This window comes from Elaeis guineensis, chromosome 5, assembly GCF_000442705.2.
Source record: "Elaeis guineensis isolate ETL-2024a chromosome 5, EG11, whole genome shotgun sequence".
In the NCBI taxonomy this organism is placed as follows: Eukaryota; Viridiplantae; Streptophyta; class Magnoliopsida; order Arecales; family Arecaceae; genus Elaeis; species Elaeis guineensis.
In genome coordinates, this window is record NC_025997.2 from 61,063,733 (window position 1) to 61,088,626 (window position 24,894).

General features: G+C 36.0%; 1 non-coding gene and 1 pseudogene across 1 annotated transcript; both read left to right on the forward strand.

Annotated features, from left to right (window-relative positions):
* The window catches only part of LOC140858001 (uncharacterized), a 140,555-nt pseudogene extending 130,624 nt beyond the window's left edge, over nt 1–9,931 (forward strand).
* Nucleotides 9,932–22,662: 12,731 nt separating this feature from the next.
* LOC140858301 (small nucleolar RNA R71) lies at nt 22,663–22,769 on the forward strand. Its single transcript, XR_012141867.1, has one exon. It is a non-coding gene; the product is annotated as a small nucleolar RNA R71 (small nucleolar RNA).
* Nucleotides 22,770–24,894: the final 2,125 nt, after the last annotated feature.

A 24,894-nucleotide genomic window follows, 5' to 3' on the forward strand; every position in this document is an offset into this window, starting at 1 on the left:
GACAAAACTATCACACATGCAGCAAAGCTTCAAGCAATTTTTTCATACACAATCTGATAGATTTTTCATACTTCAAAAGATGTGCTAGGTGGTTCATCATCTAATCTATGTTCTATAAAAAATAGAGGCCCAAAATAGAAGGATTCTCAGTCCTTCTCTATGCCACAAATAAAGTGCGCATGCATTCTGCATATTAGCACCAAGAGTCCTTCTTAAGTTGGACTCTTAGTTATTTGGCATGTACAGTAGATATGGTGCCTCTTTTTGACTATTTTTAGGTGGCTTGATCTGACCCAAATGCTCACCAAATTGGGCTAGCAAATGAGCAAGGCATGAGACCAAATTGATCTCTAAAAGAGCTAGGGATTCCACACGTGCTAGCATGCTTACCGAAACTCTGATTGAATCCAAAATTTTAATCAATCTTTTTAAAAAGGGTCCTTGGGCAATTTCTATATATGAGTGTGACCCATTAGATTCCACATCTAGCTAGTAGTAGGTCTGGGTGCAAGTCAACCTAAATTGATTAGAATTTAATCTAACCGATTTAGGTCTAATCGAGCTAATCTGATTTCAGTAATTAGAACTCTTTCTAATTGACGTTCAAATTAAACTCTTTAATTCGATCAAAAATATACAAGTCAAGATTGATATCTAGTAACATATCATGACTATCCAAAAGATGTAAAAATTTAATGAAAATACTAAATATATCCTTCAGTGGCAAGTTATCATGCAATACAATCTTTCGATCATCCTAGCACCCTGAATATGTTCTTGAGTACAGCATCATGTCAAACTCAAACACATATTCATATCGATTCTCAATTAACCAATGATGACTCTAATGAAGAAGCATTAAAAACTTTTTCTAATCTCCTTCCTACTTTTGATCAAAAAAAATTTTCTGAGTCATCTACGAATGAGAATACACAGGATGTGATCTCCTCTTACTAGGAGCGATCAATTCTATGTTGACCTACTCACAATCTTCGTACACACTCCTACCATATCCAGAACATCCTGTACATATCTTAAAGCCATGCTTGAGTATGAACCAAAATATGAATTCATGTGCACAAGATTTCATGGTGATCTCAAGTCTAAGGATCACTTGCACAACTCCCACTTAGAGAATCATCTTTGACATACAAGTAAGGCTTCCATAAGATGTTCTCTTTCATCGAGTCAATTTAGTGGACTCATTTCTCAAATGAGTACCCACAACCTAGTATTAGTATCCCACACAAGTGGCTAGTGAGATCTACCACTCTCTCCATCGAGCATACATAGGATGTGCCAGTCTATCCAGAATATTGATCTCTGACTCAATGTTCCTACGACCAGGAATATTTAAGATTAGGATTTTAGGATTTTAGGTCTAACTAGCATGCCCCATTAATATCTCCTAAAATCATTGTCCTAATCTTTGGGATTCATCATAATCTTAGTCATAATAAGAAGCAGCAAATATGATGAATCAATGCCTCATTTTATTATCAAATAATAAATATCATTACATGAGTTGGAAAATTACAAAGAAAAGTTCCATCGCAACACACTTGCAATTGGCTTATAAGGCACTCTTCTTTCAATCTCCCACTTGCACTAAAATCAATCACCTTTGTATCTCAATTCCATACAATCAAGATGGTGATCAAATAGCTGCTGTGGTATGGCCTTAGTGATTGGGTCTGCTATATTATTCTTTGTATCTACTCATTCAAGGGCAACATCTTGTCTCTCTATAATTTTTCGAACGAGGTGGAAGCATCTGAGGATGTGCTTCGATCTTTGATGAGACCTAGATTTCTTAGCTTGAATAACAGCCCCAGTGTTATCACAATAAAATGGCACCGGTTCTTCAATCTCAGGAGCTACTCCTAAATCCATGATAAACTTCTTCATCCAAACAGCTTCCTTAGCGACTTCACTAGCAGTGATGTACTCTGCCTCAGTGTTGAGTCAGCTACTATCTGCTGCTTGAAACTCTTCCAACTCACTGCCCCATCATTTAGGATAAACATGTACCCTGATATTGACTTACTATCATCTGGATCAGATTAAAAACTAGAATCTGTATATCCCTCTAGTTTCAACTCTGATTCTCCTCCATATATAAGAAAAATATCTTTAGTCCTTCTTAAATACTTCAAAATATTTTTCACAGCTTTTCAATAATCCTCCCCTGGATCAGCCTGAAATCTACTAGCTACGCCCAAAGCATAAGCTACATCAGGCCTGATACATAGCATGGCATACATAATTGATCTCACAACCGAAGCATAAGGAATTTCACTCATCCTCTTTCTCTCTTTCGGTGTCTTAGGATACATTTTCTTAGAGAGATGTATACCATGACTTGCAGGCAAGTAACCTCTCTTACTAGCCTCCATATTAAACCTCTTTAATATGAGATCTATGTACCGTGACTGGGATAAGCCTAACATCCTTTTAGATCTATCTCTATAGATCTTTATACCCAGTATATAGGATGCTTCACCCAAGTCTTTCATGAAAAACTTATTCGATAGCCAAGTCTTGACCGATTGCATTATTGGGATATCATTCCTAATAAGCAGTATGTCATCGACATACAAAATCAAAAAGACAACAATACTCCCATTTGTCTTCTTATACGCACATGGTTCATCCTTATTTTTGATAAAGCCAAACTCTTTGACTATCATATTAAATCGGATGTTTCAACTCCTTGAAGCCTGCTTTAATCCATAGATGGATCTCTTTAGCTTGCATACTTGATTTGCCCTCTCTCTTGAGATAAATCCCTTTGGCTGAGTCATATAGACTTCTTCCTCTAGATTACCATTGAGGAATGCAGTCTTGACATCCATCGTTAGATCTCATAATCATAGTATGCTGCTATAGCAAGCAAAATCCTGATGGACTTGAGCATAGCCACTGGTGAGAAGGTTTTATCATATTCAATTTCTTACTTTTGTCTGAAATCTTTCGCAACCAACCTAGCTTTGTAGGTTTCTACTTCGCCATCATAGATCATGAACTTCAGTAAGTTTAATATTCCTCCCACTATCTCCTTCTTGGATGAATTCATTCTCCAAGAAAGTGGCATGCTTTCTAACAAATACTTTTTGTTCAGTAGGGTGGTAGAAATAGTATCCATTAGTTTCTTTAGGATACTCTACAAACCTACACTTGTCTGATCTAGCACTAAGCTTATGTTCAAAAATATTTTTGACATAAGCTGGACAGGCCCAAATCTTAAAATATTTAAGATTAGGCTTCCTTCCCTTTCATATCTCATATGGTGTGCTTGCAACAGACTTTGAAGGTACTCTGTTTAATATGTATGTAGCAGTCTCTAGGACATATCTCCAAAAAGATATTGGAAGATCAGTGAAGCACATCATGGACTACACCATATCCATTAAAGTGTGATTCCTCCTTTCTGCTACACCATTTAACTGAGGTGTATAAGGAGGGGTCCATTCAGAAAGAATACCTTTACTTTTAAGATGATCAAGAAATTCACTGAATAAGTATTCTCTTCCTCGATCAGATTGAAGAACCTTGATATTTTTTTCAGTTTGTTTTTCAACCATACATTGATACTTCTTGAACTTATCAAAAGCTTCAAATTTATGTTTCATAAGATATACATATCCGAACCTTGATAAATCATCTGTAAGGTAATAAAATAGAAATATCCACCTCTAGCCTAAGTTGTCATTGGTCCACATACATCTATATGTACTAGGGCTAACAACTCACTTGCCCTCTCTCCATGTCCAGAAAATAGAGTCTTGGTCATCTTACCCATGAGACAAGATTCATAAGTTCTGAATGATTCATAATCATACGGGTCAAAGAGTTCTTCTTTGTATAACTTGTTTATTCTTGACTCACTAATCTGACCAAGGCGGCAATGCCAGAGATATGTGATATTCACATCTTCTCTCTTTCTTTTCATATTTCTTTCAATATGAAAAATATTTTTATTAAGTGTAAGAATTAAAAGATTGTTATCAATATAACCACTGCCATAAAAGTTATTAGAAAAGAAAATGGAGCATCCATTTCCCATTAGCTTTATTTTATAACCTTGTTTTAATAACAAAGGTATAGAAATAATATTTCTAATGACCTTTGGCATATAATAACAGTCTTTCAATACTAAAATTTTATCTGAAGGTAAATTAGGCATACAGATTCCCACAACCTCTGCTCTAATGGACTCTCCACTTGCACCATAAAGCTCGAGGTCACCTCTTTTCAGACCTTTGATATTCTGTAGTCACTGTAATAAATTATAAATATATGATCCACAGGCAGTATTTAATATCTAAGTATCAGAGTCTGAGTCACTCAATAAAAAATAGATTTATATCATATACACACCTTTTGATGCTATACTTGCACCCTGCTTCAAACTTGTAAGACTATTCTTGCAATTATACTTTCAATGTCCAAACTTACTATGAAATAAACAGCTAATATCCATATAGACATCTTTTGCCTTCTCATTATTACTGACTATCCCAAGGTCAGAAATATCCAAAACATTGAAGTTTTTCTTCGATATGAACCTAACTTACAAGTTCCTCAACCCATCCACATAGTTGGAATCAATCAACATATTTTTATCTATAGTGTTATGCAGTGAAAATAAAGAAGCCATAATACAGACTTAAATCTGTAAAAATAAAAAATAATAGTATAAGTAAACCACTCAAGTTTGGCATGCATAACTAGTTGAGAATTTTTAAAAACTAGTTATATCTCCCACTATTTGATCGGATACCATAATCCTCTCTCACTATTTTATCGGATACCATAGCCCTCTCCTATGGAAAATGAGAAATTCTAATCTAGTTTCTTAATGGGGTTGAGATCTTAATCCCTTATTGAAGCCTTGTGGATATCACAACAAACCTCAATAAATTTAAAAGTAGGAAAATCTATCCAATTGCATCTCATACAACTCTCAACATAAACCTTGCCTCTAAAAATACTCATAGTCTTGTGGATATTACAACAAACTATTATATTTTATAGTTAAGTCAGACCCTTCATTTTCATATAATCATATCTAAAAAATGCTATCCTTGTGGATATCACAATAAAGCAACATATCCAAAATATACCGTAAAGCATCTAATATGCACCAAGATAAATCCACATCAATCCTCATAGCAAGTCTTATGGATATCACAACAAACCTACTATGATTTTTGATAGGATATTGACTAGGCATGAAGGAAGGCATATATAGTGTTTAAAATACTGAGCTACCATTATTCAAGATTCGAACTAATCCAATTGGCCAGAAAAGTGTTAAGATTGGTGGGGGTCTCCCTGTTGCTTTTCTTAGACACTAATAAAATTGGCCAGGCCAGCAATGGAACCAATTAAATAACCACCGTACTTGAAACACTCCTTAAACATCAATTAATTAATCGACTCAAAAAATAGGTCAGCTACTAGTTTACAATACTATGACTTAATATGATTTTTATGAGAGCTTTAATGATCTCAAGCACATCTTAAATCAATCAATCACAATGATACACAAATATAGTTGTATCTTAAAAATCATAACAACTAAAAACATAGCATCCAGTCATATCTCTAAGATATGAAAAACATAATCATACAATATGACTATAACTAGTATTTTAAGCATATCACATGTGCATGAATACAAAATATCCTTTTCACAGTTTTTCTTCTTGGGACATCACAGTGGCACCCCTACACACCATAAGAGTACCCTATTAAATAGGAAGAGAGGGTCTCTAAACCCTACTTGCTCTTATGACCGGAGGGCCTGGTGATGAACCTCAATTAGAATACTAAGTTACTAAGAAAATTCTACACATACATCATGTATTTTATATTTAAAACATATCTCTAAGACATATTAGGGTTTGGATGTTCAATCGGGTTCAACCCTTGAGCCGACTTGAACCAAACTAAAAACCCATGCTTGATCACAATCAAGATAATAATTTAATCTTTGATTATATAGATCAAGATAGGCTCTGATACCACTGTTGAGTTTCAGTGGTGCAGCAGAAGGATTAGGTATTTAAAATTTTCATTAAAAACATCCGATGTACCGAAAACCCTAATGCCCAGAAACTCTTGACTATATCTGTCAAAGTACAATAAAATAAATTTAGATCAGAAGAATACCTATAATGCTAATCCAATTTCTATGAGGTGTCCAAGTGTCCGCCCTTCAATAGTGATCCACACGAAAATTGAACCAAGGACAGCGCTCCTTCTTCACCTTGCTTCAAGAGTTCTAGCCCTTAAAAATCAACCAGCCACTAATTGATCAGATCTTCTTCCAGACCTGAGTCTGAACCTTTTTGAACCATCCACTAGACTTGACCATCTTTTTTCAGACCTCTTAAACCCTTAGAGCTATTAGGATTAGGCTTATCTTAAAAGAACAAGCCTTGTCCTAAAACCTAGAGTTGTAAGAGAGGGAGAGAGGGAGTGGATAGGGGATGTAAGAATTGAATGATCACCCCATCTGTCGTCCCCTATTTATAGCACCAAATAGGGTGCTAAAATAGAAGGCATGCCTCATCTGGAAAGGTATATCAAGTCCTCATATCACTTATCTGAGAGTCCTTAAACAGAAGGACTCTTTAGGGGGTGAAACGTTGATTCCTGCCTTCTCACACGTGCACGCCCAAAACGAGATGCTTTTCCCATCTCTTCACATATCAAATTAGCATAAAATTTTGCTATATAAACTTTTGTTCAAATATAAAGGACATCACCAAATGACACATTATTTGGATAAGAGTTCACATGTGAAAAGGACTCTTCACCAAAGAGACACGCGAGCACCTTCTCCCTGTCGCATGCGTGCATGCCTAGAAAAGGGTGTGAAAAGTAACCTTTCTTAATCTGATAATTTTTCAAATTTTTATCACATGATCAAAACTTAAAACTAATCCTTATTACAAAAATTATTAGATAAAAAGTTGCTTAAGACTCCCTAAACAGAAGGAGTCATCGCATCCCTTCGCGCATCCAGTAAAAACTGTCGCGCGCATAGCAAAGGTTCAAGCAATTTTTTCATGCACAATCTGGAATATTTTTCATACTTCAAAAAGTGTAATAGATGGATCATTATCTAATATACTTGTAATAAAAAATAAAGGCCCAAAACAGAAGGATTCTAAGTCCTTCTCCATGCCACAAATAAAGTGCGCATGCAATCTGCATATTAGCGCCAAGAGTCCTTCTTAAGTTGGACTCTTAGTTATTTGGCATGTACACCAGATATTGTGCCTATTTTTAGCTTCTTCTTGGTGGCTTGATCTGACCTAAATACTCACCAAATTGGGCTAGTAAATGAGTAAGGGATGAGACCAAATTGATCTCTAAAAGAGCTAGGGATTCCACACGTGCTAGCATGCTTACCGAAACTCCAATTGAATCCAAAATTTTAGTCAACCTTTTTAAAAAGGGTCCTTGGCCAATTTCTATATGTGTGTGATCCATTAGGTTCCACATCTAGCTAGTAATAGGTTCAAGTATAAATTGACCTAATTTGATTAGAATTTAATCTAACCAATTTAGGTCTAATCGAGCTAATCCGATTTCAGTAATTAGAACTCTTTCTATTTGACATTCGAATTAAACTCTTTAATTCGATCAAAAACCTACAAGTCAAAATTGACATTTAACAACATATCATGACTATCCAAAAGATATAAAAATTTGATAGAAATATCAAATATGTCCTTCAATGATAAGTTACCATGCAATACAGTCCTTCGATCATCCCAACACCCTGAATATGTTCATGAGTATGGAATCATATCAAACTCAAACACATATTCATATCGATTCTCAATTAATCAATGATAACTCCAATGAAGAAGTATTAAAAATTCTTTCTAATCTCCTTCCTACTTTTGGCCAAAAGATTTTTTCTGAATTATCTACGAACGAGAATACACAAGATACGATCTCCTCTTACTAGGAGCAATCAATTCCATGTTGACTACTCACAACCTTCATACACACTCCTACCATATCCAGAACACCCCGTACATGTCTTAAAGCCATGCTTGAGTATGAACCAAAATATAGATTCATGTGCATAAGATTTTATAGTGATCTCAGGTTTAAGGATCACTTGCACAACTCTCACTTAGAGAACCATCTTTGACATGCAAGTGAGGCTTCCATAAGATATTTTCTTTCATCGAGTCAATTCAGTAGACTCATTTCTCAAATGAGTACCCACATCCTAGTATTAGTATTCCACACAAGTGGCTAGTGAGATCTGCCACCCTCTCCATCGAGCATACATAGGATATACCAGTTTATCTGAAATATTGATCCCCAACTCAATGTTCCTACGATCAAAAATATTTAAGATTAGAGTTTTAGGATTTTAGATCTCACTAGCATGACCCATTCATGTCTTCTAAAATCATTATCCTAATCTTTGGAGTTCATCATAATCTTAGTCATAATAAGAAGTAGCTAATATGATGAATCAATTTCTTATTTTATTATCAAATAATAAATATCATTACATGAGTTGAAAAATTATAAAGAAAAGTTCCATCACAATACACTTACGATTGGCTTATAGGGCACTCTTCTTTCATCCGATCTCTATGGATATCCATCGGGATCAATCTCGAATCAATCTTCTCATAGTAGATCATTCTTCTCTAAGCAGGATTTCAGCCCTTTAAAATCTTGATTAACTCTTTGATCTAGACTGTAGAATCAACTTCTTGATCTGCAGTCTTTTCTCTTCATTCCTCGCTCTGGATGAAGACTCCTTAACTCTTGGCATGTGGAAAGGTGGGATGCCCAACCTTTGGGTGTGGGAAAGAGAAAAGGGAGAAGGGAGGTGTGGGGAAGGAGAGAGGGTGTTTTGGTTTCACAAAATTCTACTATCTTCAAATCCTAAGAGACTTCTCTTTAAATAGACTCTACCTTGACCCAAATGATGAATCTAATTAACTTAAAAAGGTACATTCTTATCTCATAAGAAATTTTATCTTTTTAATTTAATTTTTCTCAATAAAATCAGACTTAATTAGTATGTTATCATCCTCCTTTGGCAAGTTTATGGGCGCCCCAGTCAGATAAAGTAATCTGAGTGGGTGCCTCATGTCATGTAAGGCAGATAGATGGGGTGCCAACACTTGGCACCCCCTTATGGTTTCCTGGCATATGAGAGGGGGCATAGCCCCTCTCTCTCTCTCTTCTTCCATGCCCATCCATTGGAGGGGGTGGGCCCCTCAAACATCATCCAGGGTTGGGGCCCCTTGGTCCTGCCAAAAAGGGAGGAAGGCGCTACCCAACTTTCCAACTATTCCACACACCACTAAGAGATAATTAGGAGATAATGTAGAGATAATGAAGAGATGATTTAGCCAACTAATTGACTTAATCCAATCCTCTTGAGCTCATAATTAGGAGCCCAATTAAATCCAAATTGATTTAGGTTAGGTTCAAGGCTATGGACTTGATCCAATCGAAGCTCCGAGAATAATTAGATTTAACCATGTGCTAGCATGATCTATTAAACCTAATAAGATTTTAATAAATTCTAACCCAATTAGAACTTCATAAGTCTAATTAGCAAATTCAAGATAAAATCTCTTAATGCGTAAGATATAAAGATAAAAGTTCTAATCTAGTTGTGCATGTCATCATGACTTATCCGCTTATATTATGTTTCTGTTGTTATAGATTAACTATACACATGGCATCCTCACTTTCACTGTGAGGTATCCTAGATGCAAACAAGTTGACTGGTTCCAACTATGTTGACTAGTTAAAGAACTTGAGAATTATTCCCACTCAGAAGAAAATCTCCTATATTCTGGATACATCTACTCCAGATTCTCTTGGGAATGATGCTTTTGAGGAGGAAAGAGCTACATATAAGATGTAGAAAGATGATAGTATGACTATCAAATGCATCATGCTTGCTTCTATGAGCAATAAGCTTCAAAGGCAGAATGAGGACATGGACGTTCCCTCTATTCTCCTTAATCTTAAGAAGTTATACAAGGAACAAAGTCGAACTACTCGATATGAGATATCAAAACAGTTGTTTCATGACTGCATAACTGAAGACACCTTCATGCAAACGCATGTTCTTACAATGATTGATTTGATCACTCATCTAGGATAGCTGGATTTTACCATGGATGGTGAACTGAGTCAGGATTTGATCCTGCAGTCTCTCTCTGACTCTTTTTCTCAATTTGTTATTAATTATCATATGAACAAACTGAACATCAGCCTGTCAGAACTATTGAACATGTTGAAAACAGTAGAGAGCCATTTCAAAGGTGAAAAGACTCAAATCCTTCATGTTGATAAGATCAGCAAGAAGAAAGCAAAGAAGGGTTCTAAGAAGAAGATGAACCCTAAGACTAGCATCTCCAAGAAAAAGGCGAAGAAGGTCTCCATCAAAGGTACTTGTTATCACTGTGGCAAGGAGGGCCACTGAAAAAAAAATTATAAGGAGTACCTTGCAACCATGAAATCGACAAATGTTACTAAAGGTTGGTATATGATACAAACTAATTTATCATTAAATACTTCATTTTCAGATTCTTGGGTATTGGATACCGTCTGTGGTTCACACCTTTGTAAATCGTTGTAGGATCTACTGGAAGTAAGAAATTTGAAAAAAGGTGAGTTCGAGCTGTTCGACGTTAGTGGAGAATCCATTCAGACCGAAGCCATAGGAACCAAGATTTTGAAGTTACTTTCGAGCAAAATTTTGAAACTGAAGACCTATTATTATATTTCTAATATTATTAAAAATATTATTTCTATACCATTGTTATTGGAACAAGATTTTGAAATAATTACAAAGAACAATGGTTATTCTATTTACTTTTCTAATGAATATTATGGAATTGATTTTATTGATAATGATCTTTTGTTTCTTTCACTTAATGATAATGTGCTTCATGTTGATAATATGAAGAAAAGAAAGAGAGAGGATGTGAATGTCACATACCTCTGGCACTGCCGACTTAACCATATAAATGAGTCAAGGATTAACAAGTTATACAAAGATAATTTCTTTGATCCTTATGATTATAAATCATATGAAACTTGTGAATCTTATCTCATAGATAAAATGATCAAGACTCCATTTACTGGACATAGAGAAAGGGCAAGTGACATTTTGGACCTTGTACATACTGATATATGTGATCTGATGTCGACTCAAGCCAAAGGTGGATACTCTTACTTCATCACGTTTAATGATGATAGGTCTAGGTTTGGATATGTGTATTTGATGAAATACAAATATGAAATCTTTGACAAATTTAAAGAGTATCAAAGAATGGTCGAAAAATAAATTGGTAAAAGTATTAAAACTCTTCAATCAAATCGAGGAAAAGAATATTTATCCAATGAGTTCTTCGATTATTTGAAACAAAATAAAATACTCTCTCAATGGACACCTCTTTATACTCTACAATTAAATAAAATTATAGAAAAGAGGAATCACACCTTATTAGATATAGTGTGATCCATGATGTGTTTCATGGACTTTCGATATCTTTTTGGGGATATGTCCTCAGATGCAGCGTATATCTTAAATAAAGTACCTTCTAAATCTATTTCTAGCACCCCATATGAAATATGAAAACATAAAAGACCCAATCTTAAGCATCTTAAGATTTAGGGTTACCCAGCTTATGTGAAAACTATTGATGGACATAAGCTGGATGCTAGAATAGAAAAATACAGGTTTGTAGGATATCTCAAATAGAGTATAGGATACTAATACTATAACCCTACTCAACAAAAGGTGTTTGTTGGTAGGCATGCCATTTTCTTGGAGAAAGAGTTTATCCAAAAAGGAGGCAGTGGGAGGTCTATTGAACTTGAGGAAGTTCAAAATCTACAATCTATCTAGGACTCACCAAAAGGTTCATCACCAGATGTACCCATTGTTGAGGTACAGCCACTACACACACCTCCTATCTGAAGGTCGTGTAGAGTGTGTAATGTACCACTCAGGTATGTGTTTGTCATTAAGAATGACAATACAACCCACATCATTGAGAATGATGATCCCATGACCTATTCGAAGTTGTCATGAGTAGTGACTCTGACAAGTGGCTCAATGTCATGAAATCCAAAATGGACTCCATGTATGTCAACCAAGTATGGACTTTGGTTGATGCGCTTGAGGTTGTGACCCCAATAGGTTGCAAATAGATCTTCAAAAAGAAGATTGGAGCAGATGGCTAGGTAGAGACCTATAAGGCCAGGCTAGTGATAAAAGATTTTCAGCAAAAATAAGATATTGATTATGAAGAAACCTTTTCATCGGTAGCCATGCTCAAGTCTATTCGAATAATGCTTGCTATAGCTGAAGGAAATTTACGATAGTGCAGTACATGCAATTAAAAATTTTTATGTAGCAGAAATAATAGACTAAATAATTTAATCTTAATCACATGTATAAGATCTAATCTTAGACTATCACATCAGTATCTTAGATATGAAAAATATATATTTTAGATCAAAAAATAAAAATCACATCGATCTCATCGATGCTGAAATTCTAGATCTAACTATTAGATCTACCATAGAAATCAAAATAAGTTAGAAATCATTATTAAATAAATTTTAATCTTGTTATTCTCTGATCCAATGATTGGAGAGGGTATTTTTTAGGTCACTCACAGCCACACAAAGTCATCTGGCCTCTATAGAAAAATTCATGCAAAGACTGGTGCAGATCAGGGGCTTGGAGATGCTAGTCTACGAATAACTTCAATAGCTGACCTCTTCCTTCTTCTACAAGCACCTTGGACACTCCAAAGTGATAGGAGATCTGGAAGAGAAAAAGAGGAGGAGGAGAAGAGGCTCTAAAAATAAAAAATCTATAAAAAAATTGATCATGGGACGTCCAAGAGAGGGGTCCCCTTTTTATAGACTAGGAATTAGAACTTTTCAAGAAAGGATACCATGAATCAATGCCAAAACTCCTTTTTGACATCCCCAAAAATTTCAAAAAAATTATTAAAATATGGAGAAGAAATCAGAGTCTCACACACTAGAAAATTTCTTAAGAAAAATAAAAAAAAATAATATGGCTCCAATAATATACCATATACGAAAAATCTCTTTCCTAGTCTGCATCTTATCTCTAATTCGAATCGCATTCGAATTAGGCAAGAGATAATATTATGACTCATCAGCTATAGCAGACCACCCTTATTAGATCCTCTCTCATGATGCCAAAAATCACAATCCAAATCCAATTAGGCATGGAGAAAATAGCATGGATCCAGATGTGGCATAAAAGAAAAGGATAGAGTCCTAGTCTAACTTTGACTCTTCATTTCTAATTCAATTCTAATCCAAATTAAATTTGGATTAAAACCACTGATATAAATGAATCTAATCTAATTAAGAATCTAAATATCTTATCAAATTTCTAACTCAATTAAAAATTAATCGAGTCCAAACTCTGATCGAATCAGGATCAAATTTTTTTTGTAATCAGGTTTGATCATATCAATACCAATCTGAGTCGACCTGAATCAAATTCAATTAGACTTGTTCTAAAATTCTTTACTCAATCAAATTGAGTCAATTAATAATCTAATTACTAATTAATTCTCTATAAATGATAGAGTTTCAGTCCCAGTGGAACTCTCTCACAGAGTCCGAGTCCAAGTAGGACTCTTCACCAGCATCATAATCCAATTGGACTCTTCAGCCATCAGATCTGATCAAATCTTCTAATGCATGTGACCCCATAGGTTCAAACCTAAGCCAGTAGCATAGGAATAACTTTCTATACCAATCAATATAACCATCTAGCAATAATGACCCGACGATCGGATGGGTCGAAGTGTTGCAAAGCAACCTTCTAAAATCTATTGGCATATATGGTTATCATATAATTCATTCTTTTGACCCAAATGCTCAAGGTGACTTAGGATTTAACTGTCAACTCTAATTAAGTCAACCACATTGTATTTCAACCTTTTAAATCCATCTCATAGATTATCCTGACCAAGGTTTTGCTAAATTGAAATACATTAATGCGTATCTCTTACCAATTCAGAGGGGTTAATTCCATCTTGACTCACACACCGACTTGATAAGTACCTGACTATACCTAGATCCTTCCATCACTAAGTTAGAAACTCAGATAGTCTGATACTAAAGTACAGTGAGTTACTTACAAGTCACCATAGTGGTCTCAAGTCGGAGGGAAACTTATACCCATACCCTTCACAAGCTACTCTTAACAGTAGAGTGCTCGACACATGGTTACGTTCGATGTGAATGTACTCCTACATTCTATCTGCATGCCATAACAGTGTCTCTACACTCCTTGGTTAAGAGGACTATCAACTCATATGGCACACAATGATCTACACTTGATATCACTATCATCCTAGTAATAGCGTATCATTTGATCATGAATAATTTTAAGGACTTACCGACAAATCCTCCTTTGTCGATTAATATATATAGTCCTAAGGACTTCATTATAACACAGGAGTTCAAAGATGGCCAATTTGTAATAAAAATATCAAATAATTTTTATTAATAAAAATTTATATACAGTTTACAAGATGAGCACAATCGTCTAATGATTGACTTTGGGACATATTTTTCAACAACTCCTACTTGGACTAAAGCCAATCGGTATAGTATCGTATACCCATCTTCGATTTATGATCATCAATCTCCTTGATTTTAAGAGCTTTAGTAAATGGATCGGCCAAATTCTTCCTTCCATCGATTTTTTGAAGGTCGACGTCACCTCGATCCATGATCTCTCGGATAAGGTGATAACGGTGCAGAATATGTTTGGTGCACTGATGGGATCTCGACTCCTTGGCTTGAGCAATGGCTCCAGTATTATCGCAGTATAACAAGATAGGGCCATCAACAGAGGGTGCTACTCTGAGCTTGCCGATGAATAAGTGATTTATAGGTCACTCCAAATAAGGGGTAGTCATCCAAATTTTTTTTCTATGTTTAATAGGTCGATGTGTTTTCATAGGTTGGTGATTAATAGGTCACTTCAAAATTTTTTCTATATTTACCACATCTCTTCTCTCTGATTTTAGCAAAAAATCTCAGTAGGAAACCATGTGGGGCATCCCCTATAAATAGGGGACCAAGGCAGTTCTTTTAAAAAAGAGATCAGTCACTCCTAATAAGGGGAGCGAACATCCTATGTGATCTCATAGGTCGGTGATTTTGAAAGTCTTTGACCAAAGCAGGATGATAATTAGAAAAGAGTTTCTAATATATCATCAACTAAATCATCACCTTCAGATCAAGATACATAAAGATAAGTGATTGGGTATGATATATTTTCATACCCACAGCTTGATGCGTAGTCGTTGATAGCACCAAAAATAACTCTACTCACTATGTAGGTAGGATGAGTCGAGATCGTATCCTCAGGGACCTTGGGCTAAGTTAAGATTGCAAAATAAAAAAAAGAAGTATTATTTTGATTTAAAAAATAAATTATCTTAAAATTGATGTAATTAGAAAATAAAGAGCTCAAGAGTTTTGAATTAATTTTGCATTAATAGAGTTTTATCTCTTTTTTTTTATTTAAATAGATACAATTAATCTTAGAAAAAATATCTATCTTTCCTCGGCACACCCCATACTCGTAGATCACGGTGCATCTTCGAAAAGTACTAGGTAAACAACTCTTCTTTCCTCGACACGCCCCGTACCCATAGATCACGGTGCATCTCCGAAAAGTAAAAGTTGTTCCTAATATTAATCTAACAGAAAAGCATAAATAAAAGCATATGAAAGAGAGCAAATAAAGAACTCATGATGATTTAAATAAAAAGCATAATCTTTATTGCATATAAAGAAATACAAGAAAGTTTAGAACAATAAACCCACTCTGTATCGTTATTAAATTTCTTCTCCACTCCCGAGACTGCTAGCCTAGCTGCTCATGGAGTAATCCCTTTCTCTTCCTCTATGCAAGGCTCTAGAAGAATTTCTGAGCTCTCTTCAAATGGGAGTACCAAAGCCTTTTTATAGGTATTAGGAGGGAGGAATTTTACATGGTTTTCAGATGTGGGACTAAAGAAAATACTAAGGACTAAAAGATGGATGGATGAGATGGAAAGATCACAAGCAGATAAAGAAAATACAAATTCTTCCTCTTGAAGTATTTTCAAATATTATATTTTTTTCCTTTAATTTTCAGATCCATCTGCTATCTGTTCGCCACTGTGTCAGCTATCATAATTTCCCCGTGAACCCACCATGCCGCGCGCACGCCCTACCGCGCGCCCGCCCTGCCGCGCCCGCACCCCCGCACCCACTGTTAGACTTTTTGATTACAAAAAGAAACTTTTATTTCTTTAAAATGACGCCTATATCCTTTTTGGATTTCTTGCATAGTATCTTCATTTTTTATAATACCATATACGTCCTTCTTTTATTTTAATTTTATTTTAAGTCCAATTTTCTTCAAACTTGAGTCTTTTTGATCTGCGAATCGGACTCTTTGTATCGACGATTATTTTTTTGTAAAATATAAAAAGAAGTATCAAATTCTTAATAAATAAAATAAATTAAATATAATTTTCTATTTTAAATGACTTAAATTAAGTATTTATCACACCTTCCAACTTGAATTTTGCTCGTCCTCGAGTAAAATAGATATATCAGCATTGTGTATCGACTCGGTCTTGAATAAAAAGTTAGGTTAGGCATCCCAAAAGGTAGATGATACCTGGTCAGACCATTAAAGAGATACTTCATTGGATTATCAATTTGACCCAATTAGTGACTGAGTATTAACTAAAGAAATTTCAAGAGCTTTTCTTTCACCAACTCCCCACTTTACTCTTTAAATCCTCTAACTTAATGTGAGAGAGATTTATTATCTTCTTGCAATTTAGTCCCCTTATTATCCACTATTTTTTTTTTTTTAACATTGCCCAGGATGGAGTGAAATATTCTCTCAATGAGCGTGGAGGATTAGCCTCACCAGGTGCAGCCATGTTTCTAACTCGAATAGTCCTAAGAGTCTTTTCTAATTCTTCGTCTAATGGTTGCAAGTCGGGTTTTAGTGATCGTCGACCTAACATGCAACTAAAAGGTCTATGTAGGACTATCCTAGTCTATTAAGGATTATTATTATTATTATTTTTAACATTGTCTACCTTTTTATGCGAACCACAACACTTAGGCGAAGGGGCCCGGTTACTCAGTAGGAAATCAATATATATATATATTTTTAAGTAAATTTTAAGAAGAATTTTTGCATACCTCGACCTTTCCACCCAATCTCTCATGAAGCAGATTCTTTATTGAGATCAGTAAGAAGAGGGTTGTAGAATCACTCCTAAAATTTGGTCTAGTCTAAACCCTACCATTCATTAGATTTTCTTAATAATTTATTTCTCAATATCTCTAAAATTATCTTGATCGTTAATCATTCATTGATTAGGATGCCTAATTGATTCTTAATCAAAATAAAATTCGGATACACAAAATTAATTATTTCTGACCATACTCGAGGATTTGATTAATTTCCTTCCCCCCCCCCAACTTAATCTACATTGTCCTCAATGGAGTAGGAAAGCAAAGAAAATAAAAGGAAAGAGTGACCTGGGATAATTTTGTTTCGAAAGTTGAAGATAGCTTCATTGATTAATAGGCTCTTATTCTAAATTTTTGCAGCTGCAGTAAAGTAAAAAAAATATGAAATTATTAGGTTGCCTCCTAATAAGTGCTAAGTTTTACATCTTCAGCTAGACGTCAAGTTTATTATTCATTATAAAGTGGATCACACAGGTAGATGGTGTCGATTCATTCTTTATGTGCAATTTCATCTACATATGGCTTCAGATGTTGGTCGTTTACCTTAAATGTATTGCCATTCTGGGGGTCATGAATTTCAATTGCTCCATGTGGGAATATTTGTGTGACAATGAAAGGTCCATCCCATCGGGATCGAAGTTTACCGGGAAAAAGGCGTAACCTGGAATTGAAAAGCTATACCTTTTGATTTAGCTCAAATAATTTTCTAGAGATATATTTGTTATGAAATACTTTGGTTCGAGCCTTGTAAATTCATGAACTCTCGTATGCATCGTTGCGAAGTTCTTCCAGTTCATTGATTTGCAACCTTTGATTAGAACCTGCATTTTTCATGTTAAAATTAAACATTCGTATGGCCTAGAGTGCACGATGTTCTAATTCAACCGCCAGATGGCAAGCTTTGCCATAACCTAATCGGTAGGGTGACATACCGATAGGGATTTTAAAAGCTGTACGGTAAGCCCATAATGCATCATCTAAGCGAAGAGACCAATCCTTTCTATCGGGCCTAACCATCTTTTCTAAGATATGTTTAATCTCCCTATTTGACACCTCTACCTAACCATTAGTTTGGGGGTGATATGGTGTGGCCACTTTGTGTGTAATATTATATTTTTTCATAAGTGCTTCAAAATGTTTATTCGTAAAATGAGTCCCCCCATCACTAATGATCACCCTTGCAAAGCCAAATCAACTAATGATGTTTCATTGGATAAAACTAGTTACAACTTTATTATCATTAGTCCATGTAGCTATTGCCTCCACCCATTTTGACACGTAATCAACTGCCACCAGAATATATTCGAATCCAAATGAGGTTGAAAAAGGTTCCATGAAATCAATCCCCCAAACATCAAAGATTTCTACTACTAAAATGGGAGACAGCGGCATCATATCCTTCTTAGATAAATTTCCTGTTTGCTGACATTGCAGACAACTTCGACCAAATTCATGTGCATCCTTGAAAAGCGTTGGCCAATAAAACCCACTCTACAGTACTTTTGCTGTAGTTTTTCTTCCACTAAAATATCCCCCACATGCCGAAGAATGGCAAAAAGTGAGAATGCATTGGAATTCACTTTCGAGGACACAACAGCGAATAATTTGGTTAGGACAGTATTTGAATAGTTCAGGTTCCTCCCAGAAATAATGTTTAATTTGTGAGAAAAATCGATCCTTTTCTTGTTTTGTCCAGTGAGAAGGTACTTGTCCTGTTGACAAGTAATTAACAATATGGGCAAACCATGGAGGACGGCTAGAGAAGATTGCGAAAAGTTGTTCATCAGAAAATTTCTCTTTGACCTCATCTATACCTATCGTGTGTTCAACTAAGATCCTGGAGATGTGATCAACGACCACATTCTCGAAACCCTTCTTATCTCAGATTTCCAGATCAAATTCTTGTAAAAGAAGGATCCATCTGATCAAATGTGGTTTAGTATCTTTCTTTGAGAGGAGATGTTTCAGAGCTGCATGATCAGAGTAAACTAGAACCTTAGACCCTAACAGATATGAGCAAAATTTTTCAAGGGCGAACACTACTGCTAGTAGCTCTTTTTTTGTTGTGGTATAATTTAATTGGGCATCAAAAAGAGTCTTGCTAGCATAATAGATCACATGTGGCTTCTTATTGATTTTTTGGCCTAAGACGGCACCTATTGCAAAGTCAGAGGCATCACACATAATCTCAAATGGAATGGACCAGTCAGGGGGTTTTATTATGGGTGCTATTGTCAGGGCTATTCGTAATGTGTTGAATGCTTTCAAACAGTCTTCGTTAAAGACAAATGGTGTGTCCTTGGCCAACAGATTGCACAAGGATCTTGAAATCTTGCTAAAGTTTTTTGATGAAGCGTCTATAAAATCTGGCATGACCTAAGAAGGATCGTATTTGTCAGACCGAAGTAGGGGGTGGTAGTTTTGAAATGACCTCAACTTTAGCTTTATCTACCTCGATCCCTCTTTCAGAAATAATATATCCTAATACAATTCCTTTCCGCACCATGAAATGGCTCTTTTCCCAACTTAGGATAAGATTTGTCTCCATACACTATTTAAGAACTTTGGAAAGATTATGAAGACAATCCTCAAAGGTGGTTCCAAACACAGAAAAATCATTCATAAAAATTTCAAGATATTTATCCACCATATCCAAAAAAATGGTCAGTATGCACCGTTGAAATGTAGCGGGTGCATTGCAGAGCCCGAATGGCATACGCCGAAAAGTGAAGGTGCCATAGGGGCAGGTGAAGGTAGTCTTTTCTTGGTCATCCGAAAATATAGGTACTTGATTGTACCCTGAATAACCATCAAGAAAATAGAAGAAACTTTATCCTGCTAACCGTTCTAAGATTTGGTCGATGAAGGGCAATGGAAAATGGTCCTTCCTAGTAACAGCATTTAGTTTTCTATAATCTATGCATACTCGCTATCCAGATGATATGCGAGTGGGAAGCAGTTCACCTTCTTCATTCTCAACCATAGTAATACCTGATTTTTTAGGTACTACTTGACTAGGACTGACCCATTTACTATCGGATATGGGGTAAATGATTCCAGCATCTAACCACTTTATCTCCTCTTTCTTTACTACTTCATGCATGTTTGGGTTCAATCTCCTCTGCATATCTCGATGGGGTTTGGCATTTGCCTCAAAATGAATATGGTGCATGCAAATGGAGGGATCAATTCTTTTTAAATTGGCAATGGACCAACCGATAGCCTCTTTGGGTTCCTTCAGAATACCAACCAATTATGTTTCCTGATTAGGGATCAAGTCTGATGCAATGATTGCCAGGAGGGTGTCATTGGGTCCTAGAAATACATACTTAAGCGTAGTAGGAAAGGGTTTCAATTCTAACGTAGGTGGTGATTCTAAAGATGGGACTATTGGTGTACTGGCTAATGTAGGCAATGGCTCATACTTGATTGTTCATGGAGGAGTGGTTTTATCATGTGGTATATCCAACAAGGTGTTAACTTCTTTCATATCCCTTAAAGTCATACACTCCAAAGTGAGCCAAGCAAGTATCTAAGGGGTCTGGTGCTAGAATTGTAAGTGTTGCATCTTCTATAATCTCTTCTAGTATATCTACTTCGAAGCAACTATCCATTGATGGTCCTTGGGAAGCACCAAACACATTCAGTCTCAATTTTTTATTCCCAAACGATACGTCTATGACTCCTGTCCTACAATTAATGCATGCATTTGCCGTAACTAGGAAGGGTCATCCTAAGATAATGAGAATTTATCTTGGGTTGCCACTTAGTTCCATGTCGAGAATCAGAAAATCAACTGGAAAGTAAAACTCATCTACCTTGATCAAGACATCCTCAAGCATTTCACGTGGTTCCATAATTGATCTGTCGGCTAATTGCAGTGTGACTGATGTGGGTTTCAGTTCTCCAAATCCAAAAAGTTCATATACCGAACTAGATAAAAGATTCACACTTGCCCCTAAGTCTAGAAGAGCTTTTTCAATATGATAATCTCCTATAACACAAAAAATGATGGGGGCTCCTGGGTCCTTAAGCTTTGGAGGAGTGGCATGCTGGAAGACAGAACTAGCCTGTTCAGTGAGGCGTACTTTCTTTGAGATTTGTAATCTAGATTTATGCTTTTGGGTGCACAAATCCTTCAAAAATTTTGCATAAGCAGGGACCTATTTGATTGCGTCTAGAAGAGAAAAATTAATTTGGACTTGCTTAAACAATTCTAACATCTTGTCAAGTCTTTCTCCCTTCTTATCCACAGGAATAGGAGCTTTCAGGGTATCCGAAAATGAGGCTTTAGGCAAGTAAGATGATTTCGGTGTAGTTGGTTCATTCTCTATTTTAAGGTCCTCATTGTTCTTGGGTGATTTGGCTTCGATTAGAGGTTTAGGGTCGGTCTCATTGGTTTTACTAGTGTGTTCAATGACCTTTCCACTTCTCAGAGTCATGATTGATTTGGCATGTTCAGAAAAAGCTTCTGGGGTATTAGAGCTCTTAATCACAAATTGCCCTCTTGGGTTGCTCTCGAGTTGGCTAGGTAATTTTCTTCCTTCCCTCCTACTGAATGCAGTCGCTAGTTGACCTATTTGGGTCTCTAGCTTAGCAATGGATTGTGTGTGGGAGTTAAGGGTCTGAGTGTTGACTTCTAATCGTTCTAGTACTTTCAGAACTTTTTCTTCAAAAGCTGAGATGTGACCAATAGTAGACGGTTGAGGAGCATTTTGAAATTGATGTTATGGTCCATGCCTATATGTTGGGTCCTGATATTGAGGTCGAGGTGCGGCAGGGCCAACCACTGGTTGTGGTCTCCAGAAAAGATTTAGATGGTTTCTCCAGCTGGGGTTATAAGTGTTCGAATAAGGATCGTTTCCTGATCTGCGAGCTTGTTGGACTTGAGCTTGCTGAACCTGCTCATGCATAAACTCAAGAAATTGAGGTGCGACTGAGCATTCACTAACAAAATGGTTCGGACTTGCACACAATGCACAAACTTTTTGGATTGGGTTAGGTGAAATCGGGGATTGTTCAGTATTTAGAAGATGGTCTAATTTTTGGGACAGTTCATCTACCTTATTGTGGATATCCATGACGTTTCCAATCTGATAAATTCCACTTCTTTTTTGTTGAAGCATGGATTGTTCTCTAGAGGTGGCAGACATATGATGTAGGAAATTCTCACTAAGTGCTTCAAAGAGCTGTCAGGCTTCATCCTCACTCTTTAGCATGAATGTTCCACCACATGATGCATCAACCATTTGTCGGTGTTTCTCCGATAGACCATCATAAAAATACTGATAAAGTTGCCATTTAGGGACAGCATGGTGTGGACATTTACGAATGAGGTCCCTTAACCTTTCCCATGTCTCATGAAAAAGTTCACCCTCCAATTGGGAAAAACTAGTGATAGCTTTTCTAATTTTATTTATTTTTCCGATTGAAAAGTATTTCTTGAGAAATCCTCTCTGAAGATGATCCCAAGTTGAAATAGTTATAGAGTCTGAGTTTAACCAATGCTTGGCTTTGTCCTTAAGTGAGAAAGGGAACAGTTTCAACCTAAGGGCATCATCGGAGAAGTTTTAAATTTTTACTGTGGAACAAATTTCAAGAAATTCATCCAAGTGTTTGTATGGGTCCTCGTTACTAAGTCCATAGAATGATGGCAACATTTGAATAATGCTAGACTTAATCTCATATTGGGTAGCTTCTACTGGAGGTGCTTGAATGCATGGAGAGTAGGTATACGAGGATGGAGTGAAATATTCTCTCAATGAGTGTAGAGGATTAGCCTCACCAGGTACAGCCATGTTTCTAACTCGGATAGTCCTAAGAGTCTTTTCTAATTCTTCGTCTAATGGTTGCAAGTCAGGTTTTAGTGATCGTCGACCTAACATGCAACTAAAAGGTCTATGTAGGACTATCCTAGTCTATTAAGGATTATTATTTTTTTCTTTTTAAGAGGAGAGGAGAAGAGAGAAAAGAGTTCTAAAGAAGAGATCCTAAGAAGTTCTAAAACTAATAGAAGAATTAGTTGTGGTTAGATTTTAATTACAATCAAGTTAGCATGCAGTGGACTCTCTATCCTAAAGTTATCCTAGTTCTAGATAGCTCCTAACTGTAGTTAGCCTTCAAGCCCTCCAAGTCGGAGCTTGACCAACCAACTGGCCAGATAAGTGTAAGGTCGGTGGGAGTCCCCCCGTTGCTTTTCTTAGACACCAATTAAATTGGCCAGGTCAGCGAACGGAACCAATTAAAAACCACCTTCCTTCGGGCCCAGTCGTCCCACAAACCACTTGCCTAGACACCAGCTAGCTGACCAAGTCTAACCTGGTTCAACTCTCAGGGTCACTTGTCCTAATGAGCTCGAAATCCTTAGGGGCTAACATCTAATTAATTTTAGATTAAGGTCTAGGTTATGCAAATGTAAGGGAGTGATTTATGGGCCAAGGAAGGGTGGTCAAATTCCCACCTTATCTTAGTTAATGGGTTGTGCCCTTAAAGTTAATTATGGAGATGCAATGCAAAGAAACAAGGTGTCCAATCAAGTTGGAAATTTTTATATTTGAGGTTATGCTATTTTAGTTAAGTGTTATGAAATGTCAGTGACTTTTTTTTTCTTAATTCAACCATGCCAAGGTCCCCGGTAATGGCGCCAAAATTTGATGCGTGGTCGTTGATAGCACCAAAAATAACTCTACTCACTACGTAGGTAGGATGAGTTGAGATCGTATCCTCAGAGACCTTGGGCTAAGTTGAGATTATAAAATAAAAGAAAGAAGTATTATTTTGATTTAGAAAATAAATTATCTTAAAATTGATGTAATTAAGAAATAAAGAGCTCGAGAGTTTTGAATTAATTTTGCACTAATAGAGTTGTATCTCTTTTTTTTTATTTAAATAGATACGATTAATCTTAGAAAAAATATCTATCTTTCTTCGGTACACCCCGTACCCGTAGATCACGGTGCATCTCTAAAAAGTACTAGGTAAATAACTCTTCTTTCTTCGGCACGCCCCGTACCTGTAGATCACGATGTGTCTCCAGAAAGTAAAAGTTTTTCCTAATATTAATCTAACAGGAAAGTATAAATAAAAGCATATGAAAGAGAGCAAATAAAGAACTCATGACGATTTAAATAAAAAGCATAATCTTTATTGTATATAAAGAAATACAAAAAAGTTTAGAACAATAAACCCACTCTGTGTCGTTATAAAATTTCTTCTCCACTCTTGAGACTGCTAGCTTAGTTGCTCATGGAGTAATCTCTTTCTCTTCCTCTATGCAAGGCTCTAGAAGAATTTCTGGACTCTATTCAAATGGGAATACCAAAGCCTTTTTATAGGTGTTAGGAGGGAGGAGTTTTACATGGTTTTCAAATGTGGGACTAAAGAAAATACTAAGGACTAAAAGATGGATGGATGAGATGGAAAGATCACAAGCAGATAAAGAAAATACAAATTCTTCCTCTTGAAGTATTTTCAAATATTATATTTTTTTTCTTTAATTTTCAGATCCATCTGCTATCTGTTCGCCACTGTGTCTGCCAG